The sequence below is a fragment of the Cricetulus griseus genome, chromosome 3, assembly GCF_003668045.3.
Source record: "Cricetulus griseus strain 17A/GY chromosome 3, alternate assembly CriGri-PICRH-1.0, whole genome shotgun sequence".
Lineage (NCBI taxonomy): Eukaryota > Metazoa > Chordata > Mammalia > Rodentia > Cricetidae > Cricetulus > Cricetulus griseus.
Window position 1 is genome coordinate 169,670,490 of NC_048596.1, and position 949 is coordinate 169,671,438.

The window sequence follows — 949 nt, forward strand, 5'->3', positions numbered from 1 at the left end:
CCCACTAAGAGCATAAATTGTCACAATTTTTCTTTGTGTGTCCTTAATAGGTCTTCACCAGAACCTATTTAACTTGTTTTCCCTCCAGGTGCTAAGGGAATTTGTTCCTATGTGGTCTTCAGTGTTTGGGTGTTTGCTCATTGTATGTGTATGAGAATTTGACCTACATATATCTCTGTGTACAATGTACATACCTGGTGTTCACAGGGCATCAAATCCCCTGGAACTGGAATTATAGATAGTTGCAAACTACCATGTGGGTTCTGGAAATTGAACCCAGGTCTTCAGGAAAAGCAGCAAATGCTTCTAATTCCTGGGCCATCTCTTCAGTCCCTGTGACATGTTTTGAACCTGAACCCCAAGGGACAAACTTTATCTGGTCATTCTACTGTCCCCAATCTTCATCATGGACAACTGTCAGTATGTGATGGATGTAATCTCCCCCTGGGAGGGTGGTTCCCAGGGGTTCTATGCCCTTGATGTAGCCCATGTGCAACTTTTAGCACTTTAATAAACTCTAGAGTCTAGTCATTCTCCTCACATGCTGGAGAGGGAAGGTGAGCTGATCAATATTCACACCTTCCTCCTCCAAAGTGCTCATCTACCTTTGTTTTTCGGGTCAACCATTCCTCCAGCCACCCCTGTGGTGTTGTCTTCCTATGATGGTTTTCATCATTTTCACTTTTCATTCTTTTCATCCTTCTCTGCCAGAGAAGGGTGTGTTAATTTAGAGCCAAAGACAACACAGACACTGATGTGGTCTCTAAAAGAGCTAAAGTCTTCTGGAAATTGAGGCCATGAGATAAACATCCCATCTTTCTTTCCTTCCCACACCCCATCACACACAGTCCTGTGGTCTCCACAGCAAGAAACCTTTCATCTACAAACACCACATGGTCTAGCACTGCCTTTGCTGCATTGACCCCCCAAAGCTAGCTGGGCTTCCCAA